Below are 11,666 nucleotides of genomic sequence, written 5' to 3'. Positions count from 1 at the left end.
ATCTCCAAATTCTCCTAGTAAATCTGAAACTTCAAATGGTATTTCACTACTACCTTCTTTATCTTTCCTAGGAATCAAAACATAGCACATACGCTGATGTTTCATGCCATCTAAAAAATTCCTTCCATCAACAAGACAAATCCTAGCACTGCTACATACCTTTTCACCTTCCTTTTTCATGGGCTTCAATTTGTGGTGAACTCCATCCTTTGTCAGAGAGTATGTGTTTGCATGTCCATCATGTATTGCATGTCTATCAAACTGCCATGGTCTACCCAACAATAGATGGCAAACATCCATCGAAATAACATCACAGAGAACTTCATCATGGTAATTCCCAATTTTGAATTTTAATAAACATTGTTCACTTACCAAGACCTTATGATCATCTTTTACCCAAGAAATCTAATAGGGCTGGGGATGTTTCTCCCTCTTGAGCTTCAGCTTAGAGACCATCTCTTCTAATACCAAGTTATCAGTGCTACCACCATCAATGATCACATCACAACATTTATCCTCACACTTGCATCTGGTACGGAATAGACTCCTCCGTTGTCCTGGTTCATTCTCACCACTTAGTAGGACTCTTTCATTTGCTCCTCTACGAAGCTCCTCTTGCAATGCTTGTACCTGTCTCTGGAGGGCTCTAACCTCCTCAGGATCAATAGCTCTAGCCCTTCTACCACGCTCTCTTCATGGAGGCATCTTCTAACTCGAACCCACAACCACACAGTCCTAGTGCAAACTGCCTCACAATCGGTGCTCTGTCTACACACTCAGGAAAACCTGCTCTGATACCACTTGATGGGGACACAACCCAACAATAGAATGGAAACAATAGAAAAAGGGGAATTATATTAACTGATAAAATAAGCTAGTACAAACAGTGCAAAGAAAATAAACTTCAAAACATGCCCTATGGGCTTACAATAGCATAACTCTGGAGAATATTTCTCCTTTTAGCACCTCCTCTCAAGCTCCAATCCGAACTGCCTTTTATAATTCCAAAAATCCCCTTAAGTAGACCCCGGAGGGTTAAGGACTAGGAGTACATTCTATAAAGTGCTAGTAGGCATCTACCGACAAAATAGAAGGTTCCAGAAGCTGCGTTAGAAGTCAGTGCAAATCTAGAAGAATCCAGAAATGGTAGCCGAACTTCCGGGAGGCATAACTTTTGAACCGTAGCTCCGATAGACGAACCGTTTACATTTTCAGAAAGCTCTCAAAGTGCTCTATAGCCCTATGGGCCATCTTCGCTCGTCCCCCATTTTTTGACCCTTTTTGAGGTCATTTAATGCGCCAAACCTGACTTTGAAGCATTCTTAGGAGGTCTCCAAAACTCGAAAAAACTGAAATAACTTTCAAACCGTGGGGCCTTTTGACCTGATTCTTTTTTTGGAATGCTCTAAATCTCAATTGCATTCATCTAGCCAAGTCACACCTTCTAGGTCACCAAAATGATGGCCAAATTGCATGCTCCTATTTTTTTGGGATTTTCAAATGCACTGATAGTTGAACTATGAGAGTTGGAACCTTTATTTGAGCCAAATGGGTATCCAAAAATGTAAAGACATGAGACAGAAACTAAGTCTAAGTACATTTTTTTTGGGTGACACAAGATTGCCCTTATACCTCTAGATGCTGCTGCATCACTATTGGCATACTACTTGAAAAAAATTATAACTTTCAAATGATATAATATTTTCGAAACCTAAAAAATGCATCACATTCTTTGATTTTCTTAATATAAGGGAAAAATAATTTTTAATTTTGTATAGTTTTGAATGAGATAAGGTGGTTAGACATGAGAGTTGTTTTACCCTAAAAAATGTTGTAATAGAAAATTCAAACTTAATTATTTATTTAGAATTAAACTATTAAAAAATATACATCGCATCTGGTTGAATCTATTTCTTTTATCTAGAGAATTATTAAAAAGTATTATCATTTGATTGTAACTAAGGTGGTTAGATATACACCTACTTGTTTTTTCTTGAAATTCCCATACTTTTGCATTGAATTCAAGAAATTTGACTGATCAAATTATTATTTTATCAAAAAAGGGTTAGTAGTTTACAAACTACATTCAATTTCCTACATATTATATTCTCAAAATGTTTTGATATAAGATTCATAACTAGTTCAATTTTTACTGTCAAGTTGACTAACACTGATGTGGTAATTTTCATTGCTACTAAGGCCATAGTTTTGCCCCTCGTTATCCTTTACATAGCTATCTATGGAAAATTACCCAATTGCACATGTAGATGAAGATGTGAAATAATATGATTCTAAAGATGTTGAAAGAGAATTCATGGTTATTTAAAGAGCCTTTCTAGGTAATGAGAATGAACTTGAAAAAAGGAAGAATTTATTCCACACCAAGTGCAAATGTAATGGTAAGGTATGCAATGCCATTATTGATGTTGGTAGAAAGAAAAAATATTATGTATGTTGAACCGATTAATAAGTTAAAATTAGAAAGAAAGAAGCACCAAAATCCCTATCAAATTTCTCAATTGCAAAAAGATTGTAAGGCTTTAGTTAGTGAAAAATGTCTAGAAAAATTCAATATTAGCAACTACCATGATGAGGTATTTTGTTACACCCTTAATACTGATGTATATATGGTTATAAATAGTCAAATTGTGGCCTAGGTGTTATGTAGGTATGTGTCTATTCAACCTAAGCATAATTAGGTATGTATAGGAGGTTGTGAGTCTTATTTCAATGTCATATTGTGAAGTGTGTTCTCATTGAAGATATTTGGAGGTTTCCCCCTCAAAGTGGCCTATTACCTCTTAGTTATTATCAAATATTTATATAATATTTCATATTATTTCTTCTATTGTGTGAGTTATTTCATTAAAAGTGGTATTAGAGCATGATTTTGGCACCATAGAGACAAGATTTTTTCTCAACATTGAGGTGATTTTGGGAAGACCATAAATTTTAGATTTTAGTGGGATTTTCAAATAATTTTAAAGGTTTTTTGAAGACGATATCAAAGAAGTTATAGTCAAAAATTTAGATCCATTGGAGAAAATTTAAGAATATTATTGCATAATTACTATTTCTACACAATTTATTGAGTTCTTCATATCTCTCACATCCTGCCGAATTGGAGTATAACTTGTATTAGGTTTTTGAATTAATATTAAAGGATCTTAAATTTTAAATCTTGGAGAAATTTTTTAAAAATAAGCAAGATATTGCAAAAGTAAGAAAATCCTCTCTCAAGGCAGCAAATTTGCTTATTTTCTTGGGATGTTTTCCTAGTAAGGGTATCTTCGCCCCAGTAAGATACAGTAAAAAATAAATAAATAAATAAGAGAATTTACATTTTATTTGTGTGAATTATTTTAAAAATATTGGTTTCCACCATGACAGGTCCTTCAACAAGAGGCAAAAATAATGCTACCAGACCAAGGAAATCATCTGATCAAGATTGGGAAGCAATAGAGGATAGTATTCCCAATGAGGAACTTAGTAAGTTCAAGGAAGAGGTTAAGAGGGATGTGTGTGAACTACAAGGAGATATATCAGATATACGAAGCATGTTAAGCACCTATATGAATGAAACAAGGAAGGAGCTCTTAAGCAATCAAGGTGAAACCTTCAAGTTGACTAATAATGACAAATTTTATTAATACTATGGGATCAAGGAATTTTTTCCTAAAATTGGATACATGCAAATTTGATGGAAAGTATCCTCTAACATGGATAAATCAAATAGATAATTGTTTGAAGTACATCAAATCCCATATGGACAAAAATGTCATGATGGCTTCCTTATATCTAGAACCAAATCAATTCATTTGGTATCGTTGGCTTTGTACTCATAATAGGAAAAAGAGTCTCACTGTATCAAAGTCAATTTTTATAAAAGAAATCCAAGCACAATATAGAAATAGTGTGACAAAAACTTCTTTAGCCAACTTGCTAAGCTTCAACACATAGTATCAATTAAGGATTATATTCAAAAATTCCAAAACTTATCCTTAAGAGTGGATATAATTATAGAGGATAACTTGAATAATTTATTCTTGGGTGCTTTTAAGGATCACATTCAACATGAGGTACACATTTTTTGTCCCATCTTAGTAAATGAGTCTTTTATATTGACACATAGGGTAGAGGAGAAGTTCTTGATTCCTAGAAAGTTGATAAGGGTAAAGAGAAAGTTGATTTGGAACACATCAGGGTAGAGATTAATAGAACATGGAAAAGAAGGGATGGAGCAAGCACATCCAATGGAGGGATTAATTCATCCAAGAGGTCAAGTGATCACACCTCATCCAAGTAAGAAAAATATAGGTGTATGGGACTGATATACAAAGCTATATCATACATCAATCCCAAGAACAAAGAAGTATTGCAAAGAGGAAATTAGTATGAGCAAAGATGCCAAGTCAAAAAATTTAAGAAGCTACCAAGTTGACCGTAGATGTCGAGGAAAGCTCCAATACATGTTGAGTTGCTAGTAGTGATCAAGTTGATAGTTGATGCAGAGTTAGAAATGTTAGTGGATGTCGAATGAATAAAATTCAATGGATGTTGAGTCATGTTGAAACCTTCAAGTGTCAAGTTTATAGTTGTATGCATTATGCAATAAATGTTAGGTTTTGAATTGTATAAGGTCAATTTTTTCTCATTTTTAAGCCATTCAAACACAGAAAAAATGAGAAGAGAAAATAAGTGATCAAACAACAACCTAATAGACATTTGCACAAATTTCAATACTGATTTAGCACAAACCCATTGATCTAAAGGTATTTATCAAGTGCCGAGCTACGTAATATTAAAATTTTATTACATATTTAAACCCTAGTTTGGTAAAACAAAATCTAGCTCCAAAAACCCTAAAGGAAAGGAGAGTCATGAGGTTCAACTAGTTAGCAATGAGGTCAAACAACTCAAGTTCAAACCCATTCCTAAAGTTGCATATAAGAATGACCCTACTAGCGCATTGTCTATTATTCCATCCAAAGTGGTCATGGTACAAGATGTTAGGAAGTGTTATAACTATAAGATAGGTGTCATAGGTGACCTTGAAATCTTCTAGGCCTATGAAAAGTTGTGTCATAATGGTATACTAAAGGAAAAGTTTTCAATCATTGAGAAGAAGGCTTTGACAAATGCCCTAGTTTTCCCTACTGTATTCAAGACTGAATGGATTAGGATTGTGCTAAGCCAAATCCATGATGGATCTTTGTGGCCAGAGATAGGACCTATTAAAATTACAAAGACGATAGTCCATAGGGTTATGGTATTCCCAACCCTAGATCGGCCAAAGACTTTGAGAAGTCATAAAAAGGAGGCCATTGAGAAGAATATAGGAGCCAAGTGGAACAATAGGGGAATGACCATTGAAATTGTAATAGAACCCCTACTTGACTTTGCAGTTAGAGTGATTTCATACAAATTCTATCAATCCAATAGATTGAATAGTGTACCTTGCATAGCTATTGATGTGGCATACAAGTTGGTAAAGAAAGATCATACCTATGATCTAGTAGAACTAATGCTTCAATAAATCAATGAAAATTTGGGAGCTATAAAAAGATCAAAGGGAGTACAATGCAAGTTTGGATCAGTATTAATCTACATATTTTTCTATGTGATGGAAGAATTCCCTTCAATTAGGAAGGTAAATTGGACTTCCAACAAGTCTACAATTAAATAAATTAATGAATACATAGAGAAGATGGGTGATAGCTTTGAGGCCCAAATAACCATCTATTTTGAGGACTTCAAGAATTCCATGAAGCAAAGGATGAGAATACCAGTTTCATTGGTAGAGAAATATGTCAATGAAATATTCTTTTTGGTTGACATTGACTACACATACATCCAAGCTACAATGCCAAGGGTAAGATGGCTTAGGCCACTAGGTTATGAGTTGGATGTGGACCAAGCCTCAGCTGAAATCACTATCCTACTTGTAGAAAAGATTGAAAAAGCTACCAAAATGTTTGGCACATATCATGTATTCAGGTTGAGATAGAGTTGAAGATAGCCTCTATAGTAAAGAGGAAAGAAAAATTGGTAAGGAAAATCAAGAAGAAACTTGGAGTTGATATTGAAATAGCAGGTGCACTAGTAGAAGAAGAAGAAGAAGATGAGAGTGAAGATGAAGAAAAAGGGAAAGGGCCTATGGATTTGAAACAAGGCTTAGGAGAAGCTAAGGAGGAAGGTGCCAAGGAAGAATAAGCTAAGGAACCATCTACTCAATTCAGCCTCCATCTCAGCCCAAGGACAAGTAGGCAACAAAGCCCACTCAAGAAAAACCAAAGAAACCTACAATAAGGGCTATCACAAGGGCATCAAGACCAAAGGAAAAAGAAAAAGCTAAAGAGGAAAAGAAAGCCACTCAATAGAATGGTGAAGTGTAGATAAAAAGAATAAAATATGTAGCACACCAAGATTCTAATGAGGAGAGAACAAAGTCAGAGGACAATAGCCAATTCAGAATGGTAAGCCATCCTCCTAAATCTGCAATAGATAAACTTTGTGAAAAGATTAGGAATGCAGATTTAAATGATTTAAAGAATCTTGATTGTAATAAGCTCAGTAGAGAAGAGAAAAATAAAGTAGAGAAATTAGTGTATACCATAATGGCAAAATTCAAAAACACACCTCTAGAACTTGACAATACTGTGCCCAGAGAACTGTATGAGATAGTTGAAAATAAATGGCATTATTGTCTAAAAATGAAAAAGGAGATAAGAGAATATACCTTAGCCCAAGTGATGCCTAGCCTAACAAGAGGTCAAATAACAAAGGAAAATAGGAAACATGGTGGCAAATTTTCAACTAAGTATAGAGCCTTTAACATCCTACAAAACAAGATTGAGGATGTAGTGAATACATCCATATCATTGTGAAAGTCAATCTACAAGGTGACTAATGATAAAGTTGAAGGGGAAAATAAGGTGGAAGCCAATACCAAGGAGAAAGAGGAGGAAGAGGAAATAGAGAATCAAGAAGAAGAAAATAAAGAGGGAGAAGAGAAATGTGAAGAAGAGAAGAAAGGAGAGGATGAGGATAAGGAAAAAGGAGAGGAGGAAACACAAAAGGGAGAAGACATGACAACAACTAAGCAACAAGAGCAGAAAGAGGAACAAAGTCTGCAAGACACACAAATTCCACATACTAGCCCTCCTAATGTAACCATCACACCTACAAAAACCTTAATAGTCAAGAATGTTACTAGCACATCATGTCAAAACATCAATCCCTTAGCTATAGAGGATCTCTCAAAGATCCTTGACCAATCTATGCAACAAACTAGGTTATGCACAAACCCTATATTGGTCAGTGTTGATGAGATAAAAAAGGTAGTAGTGGACACAAATAGAGTCAAGGTGAATCCATAAGAACTACCTTCTATCTCTAAATCTACTAGCACACAACTTCTACTACTTCCAGTACCACCTCCACCAAGTGCAACAAGTGATACTATTTAGATGCTAAGTACAGAAAAAAGGGAAGACACAAGAAAAATAGGATAGATTTCTACATATGATCCTACAGTACAAGTAATAGGTACACCCCCAATCATTGTGATTGATCAAGGTAAATTAGATGAGTTAAAGGAGGATACAAAAGATGAGGAGCAAGCTATAATCTAGACATTGATTAAATTACCAAAAAATGGCACTCCTACAAAAACTCTTCCGAAATGGAGCACTAAAATGATATTATTGCAAGTCCAAACACTAGGCTTGAGCTCTACATTGGTTTCTATGATACCTCACTATGGAGATCCTAAGCTAGATGAAGAGATTGTTATACCTCCTTATGACTCCAAGACCATAACCATTGAGTAGATAATTGAGATGTAGAATGCACTGGATAGGAGAAAAAGGCAAGAAATACTCAAAAAAGACTATAAACATAAGAAAGCATTGAATGAAATTAAGGACATCTTTATGGATGCCTTCAACTTGTAGTCACTAGATGAAATAAAGCCCATAATGGAGTGACTATCAGATATAGTTGACCAAGTGACCAATGAAGACTAGGACACTAATGTTAAACTCATGGAATGGTTAGAAAGAAAATTTCAAGGGAAGGCAAACAAAAATATATCATTCGATATAGTACTAGCATAGGTATATTTGGCTAAGAAACTTGACAAAGTCAAAGCTATACTTGAGAACATTTTCTTATTGTACAACAAACTGTTTGATTTTTCCAACTTCACACAAGAGACTAGCCAATGTATATTGAGCTTGGAGAGAAATGTTAAGATTTCTAGCATGCAGTTACCCTTAAATCCAACTCAAAGTGAGAAGCATTTTTCCCAATCACTTCACACTCAAAGAGAGTTCATTGTACTCACAGAAAAGGAGGCCAATATAAAGGCTAAATTAATGCAAACTCAATTATCTATAACCCCACATTTGGAAGTCCTCCACATAGAGAAAGTATATGTAGAAATAGTCCTAAAGAAAGATCCTAATCTTTCTACACTTGATGGACTTGTACACCTTGCTACAAAGACTTTCATCCAGCACAAGTTAGTTGACATTGCTTTGGAGAATTGGGATGGAGCTTTGAAAATGCTCATGGAGGTAAATAGTAACTTTTTGGTTGAGTATAGTATTAGTCCTGAGAACCCTTTAACATAAGTGTCAAAAAGGGGGAGATATATGTTTCGGGGGAGATATAATATTTTGATGAATATATAACTAAGGGGGAGAATACTATGTATTTTGATTATATTCTTCCATTCATTCATTTCAAGAATAAAAAGGAAAGTTTGTAGATAGCCAAAAGGGGGAGATAAGTAATAAGAAAAAGTGTGGAGGAAATATAAAAGTTTGGGAATCATATGGAAGATACCTCTGAAATAGGAATTCCATATAGATCAGATATAAAACATAAGTACAGAATATAGGAACAGGGCAAAAGACAAAGAGTATTAGGCATATTAGCATAGAATTTTGATTATAAGAATGAACAAGGCACAATCAGCTCATCGGGAGTTGTAAGGTATATTTTTCCTTACAAAATTTTGAACAATTTTTGAAATTTTGCATACAGGTCATTTTAGTAATGCATAGTTAAGTGTTTTTGAAACTCATGTCAAAGGGGGAGATTTTTGGTCTAAGAATGGTTTTTACATTTGAGTGGCAACACACTTAACCAATTTCACTATATATGTTGAGTACACTATACATGTTGAGCTATAGTATGTGTCGAGCCAGAAATTCAACAAGTGTCAAGTGACTTCAGGTGTCGAGTAAGTAATAGATGTTGAATAATATATAGGTGCCAAGTCATAGTTCATGCCAACCAAGTTAGAATGTAACATGTGATAAGAAAAATAGAGTTTAATAGGTGCCAAGTGAACCAAGATAGTATATGTGCCGAGCACTAGTAATACAGTATGTGTTGAGTAACACAGAATCAACATATTAGTTTGTACCTTCATAAACTAAGATGAAAAATAGTTTTTGGATGATTCATGAAGGGATGAAAATATGAGATCGAATCTTTACATTTACCTATGTTATTAGCATGTAGCCAACTAGAAAATTGGAGACAACATGTAATCAATCGGCTAAATCTAAGGATTTGAGTGGGAATTTCGAGTTCATGATTTCATTGCAAATCCTAAGTCTACGAAGCCTTTATAAGAAGACTTGGACACCATAATTTTGAGTTTCCAAAAATGAGTTGTTGAAGGTATTTCCTAAGCAAATAGGAAACTATTGAACAAAGAAAAAAACAAGGGTGTCAGGGACATAGAGAATTGAGCAACAAATATACATTCAGTTGATCAAAATAGGACAAGGGATAATAATAGAGATCAGATCAAGTAAGGATCACATTAGAGTGATTAGATCAATTGCCTAAAACAAGAAATTGAGGATTGCCTACTATTAGGTTATTTGTTCTAATACTTTCTAGCCATTGTATTAGATGTTGAAAATCCTATATTGATAGGTTAGCTTAACAGATAGGTGGGAGAACCTTTGGAGAAGGTGATTGAAAATCCTATTGAATTAGATGGGCCTAACAACCTTTTGTGAATCCTTTAACAAGGTGATACTTCTTGTAAAGTTTTTCTAAGTCCTTTAACTATGTCACTATTGACACAATGTAAAGCCTTTAATAGGGTAGGCTTTCAATAAGGCAGACCATCAGAAGTGGTCAAACAATTATTGCTACAGTGATTTCGTGGGTATCATCCCCACCCCAATTATACCTTCTTATTCTCGGAGGGTTTCTAGGTTACCAAATTCCTGGTGTTATGTGTTGATGCATGCTTTAATTTCATGTTTGTTTATATATTTACATGCATGTAGTTTACCTTCAGTTATGTGTTTATAAATGGATTTAAACATGATAAAAACTAGTTACTTCAAATTCACCTCACCACCCCACCCCCCCCCCCCACCACCCACCCTCAAAAGTACTCTTCCAATTTGAATATTTCAATAAAGCCCCTATCCCAGGTTGTTTGAACAATAGCAAAATTATTCTGCATCAAAAAGATTTGATTGTTGAACTAATAAAAGTTGATGCAGAGGGTACCAAGGAACTGAGACTCCAAATTAGTCACAAGCATGGTGACAGAGGGAGAAGTTTGGAAGATGGAAAGGCTATATCAAGCATAATCAAAGATGCTACATCTTTCACATTGTTGTCAAAGAGGGAGATATGAGAAACTAATGAACTAGATTAGAGGGAGAGAGGAAACAAGAGAGAGAAAGAAACTGATTAATAATAGCAGCAGAGGATTACAGGGAGAAATAGAAGGAATAGTTCAATCAGAGGGAGAAACATTGATTAGACATACAATGGAAGAAAAAAGGAAATAGTAGCTAAGAGGAAGAAGTAAAATAGAGAAATTAGGATACCAGATAAGAGGAATTCATTTTTATCAAGCAAAAGAAGGAGATATGATACAAAGAGGGAGATATGGAATGTCAACAAGTTTTCTTTTTGGCATACAAGTATTATGGTAACTTTATTGGTCATCTTAGTTAAGTTGATCAGTTTGGTTTTCCATTAATGCCAAAGAGGGAGATTGTTGGAATATGATTGAAAAGATCATTGTTGAAGAATGGTGTAGTTGATAAAGAATATTTTCAATCATTATTTTTTCATTGATGTCAAACTTTCTATTTTATGGAATGACAATTTCTTATATGATCCAAGTACTATCACTTAGTTGATTAACAAAAAGGAGTTAATCAATAAGAGGTAACAAGAGTACCTAAGGGAAAGGTTGAGTTATGTTTTTGTAATGAAGTATAAGGATCACTTAAGACATTGATAAAATAGTGTATTGATAATATATTCTAAGGTACAGAGGTTGGACACACTTAGATACATTAGAAGTATAAGTTGTAACAATGTTGACTACAAAGCTCAACTAAGTTCATTAGTAAGTGTTGAGAAAACTAGTTCAAGCTGAGAAAATTTTCAGTTGGAGTTGAGAAAATGTAAAATCTAGTGTGTGTTGAGTGAACTTTAGGTGCTAAGTGAAATTCCTTCAGATGTTGAGTGAAGTTCAAGTGCTGAGTAAATGTAAAACTTAATGGATGTCGAGTGAATCCATAGTAGCTTCTGAGCATCAGTAAAATGTAGTTGATTCCAAGTAACACAGTATGTGTTGAGTACTAGTATTTCAATAGTGCTAAGTTACT

This window comes from Cupressus sempervirens, chromosome 7 (genome assembly GCF_028749045.1).
Source record: "Cupressus sempervirens isolate cs-2001-9-10 chromosome 7, ASM2874904v1, whole genome shotgun sequence".
NCBI classification, from domain to species: domain Eukaryota; kingdom Viridiplantae; phylum Streptophyta; class Pinopsida; order Cupressales; family Cupressaceae; genus Cupressus; species Cupressus sempervirens.
This window is presented reverse-complemented; position numbering follows the sequence as displayed.